Genomic DNA, 2,449 nt, shown 5'->3' on the forward strand with positions numbered 1-2,449 from the left:
ACAAAAAGAAGGAATAGACTATGAAGAGGCCTTCGCCCCAGTAGCCAGATATACCTTTATCAGATCCGTTATATCCCTAGTAGCTCAAATGGGATGGGAGATTCACCATATAAATGTCAAGGCAACATTCTTGAACATGGTGATAGAAGAAGAGGTGTATATAGAACAACCCAAAGGCTTCAAAACTCATGAGAAGAGAACTCATCTACATAGGTTAAAGAAAGCCCTTTATGGGCTCAAGCAGGCACCGAGAGCATGGTATGGTCAGATTGATAGTTACTTGCAACAGTTGGGATTCGTCAAGATTGATGCTGATCTCAATCTCTACTATCTAATGGTGGAGAATGAGCCACTTATTCTGGTATTATATGTGGATGACTTATTTCTAACAGTGTCATCTAGGCTCATAAAGGACTGCAAGAAGGATTTTGAAGCATAATTCGACATGAAGGATATGGGGTTGATGCATTATTTTCTAAGGTTGGAAGTGTGGTAGAAGGATGGGGAGATCTTCCTTAGATAAGGAAGATATGCTACATAGTTTCTGAAGAGATTCAGAATGCAGGATTGTTGGCCCATGGCTAGGCCCATGATCACCAACTGGAAGAAAATAGATTCATCAGGAGACAAGGAGGTGGACCCCACCTTGTACAAACAACTCGTTTGGTTGCTCATGTATCTTGTCAATACTAGGCCAAACATTTGCTTTGTTGTCAACGCCCTTAGTCAGTTCATGGTGGAACCGAAAAGGGTGCATTGTGCAGCAACTAGGCACATTCGTAAATATGTGCGTGGAACAGTAGGATATGGGTTGAAATACACCTGGAAGATGACGTCAGATTGAATGGATTCATAGATGCAGATTGGGAAGGTAGTTCAGTAGGCCTGAAAAGTACCTTCGGGTATTGCTTCAGTGTTAGATCAGGAATGATCTCTTGGTGCAACAGGAAGCAAAATTTGATAGCTCTAAGTTCAACAGAAGTGAAATATATGGTGGCCAACACAACTATGTGCGATGCTATATGGCCTAAAAAACTGCTAGTTTGTTCAGCAAAAGGATGGAGGCGACCATTATTTTCTACGATAATCAGAGTTGTATTAAACTCTCTGAGAATATAGTAGTTCATGATCGAACAAAACACATTGATATCAAATGTCACTTTATCAGAGACTTTGTTCAACGTGGGGCAGTACAGTTGCAATATGTCTGTACAAGAAATCAGGTAACAGACGTACTCACAAAATCTCTAGGAAGAGCTAAGTTCATCTAGTTCAGGGAGCAGATGGGTATGGTAAAGAATCCATTTCAGTAGCAGAAACAGATGGTTTCTCAGTTGCAATGGCATAAAGTTGTAGTACAGATGCAATATTGGTAGTGGTAGGGTTAACAGCAATATGGATGCAACATTTGCGTAGTAGTTGGTGGACAGTGATATCAGACATCAGCAACGCAGAGGGATATGTTACAAAACATGGTGATGCTTGTTGGGTGAAAATGTCTTCGTTTAATTCTGTTGTAGTACTTACCCAACTATTTAATTTGTCAATTCGAGGTCCGTAGACTTACGAGACACATGCACTATATATGCAGGATTGAAGTGGAACTAATCTAATCTAATCTAAATTACTGAAATCAAATTAATCTTGGAAGGCATTGAAACATTAACTATGAAAGCAGGAAATTGCATAAAGGAAAAGCAATACAACATGTGAAGAATTGAATGACAAACAACATATGTGAGCTCACAATAATAAAACTATGTCAAATTATATTACAAGAACCAAGTTACAAATCATGAAAGCATAAAAATGAAAAACTAAGAATTCCTTTCCATTATTCTTCCTTAAAATGAAGAGAGAGCACTCTCTTATATACATGAGGAAGATAACCTTCTCATAATTACATATCCAATATTCTCTCAAGCACTCTCAACTAATTTCCCATTATTACAAGATATGATCCCACAAATCTCTCAAGCATTTTTAACTACTTTCCCATTATTACAAAATATGATCCCTTTGAATCCTCCACAAATCTCTCACATATCTTGGATAAGATATGCCAACCAAATCCTCCATGATTTTCTCCTTAGGAATTGGATAAGATATGCCAACCAAATCCTCCATGATTTTCTCCTTAGGAATTGGATAAGATATGCCAACCAAATCCTCCATGATTTTCTCCTTAGGAATAGGCTTGCATAATTATCTCCTTAATATGGTGGAGGAGATATGGATAAGTCTCTTGGAATCAATTCTCCACATATTTCCTACACATCACAAAACTCACATATTCTTGAGATATATATAAAAATATGTATATTTTCTAATATTTAGTCATAAATTCACTTACAATACAAAAATGAATAAAATGGAAAATAAGAAGGTGAAACCCAAATGTATGTATGAAAATGATATGATAAAAAGGTTAATGGGATGATGAAATGTA

Source organism: Pinus tabuliformis, chromosome 7 (assembly GCF_031772625.1).
Source record: "Pinus tabuliformis cultivar Carrire ecotype Pingquan chromosome 7, CPIR1, whole genome shotgun sequence".
In the NCBI taxonomy this organism is placed as follows: domain Eukaryota; kingdom Viridiplantae; phylum Streptophyta; class Pinopsida; order Pinales; family Pinaceae; genus Pinus; species Pinus tabuliformis.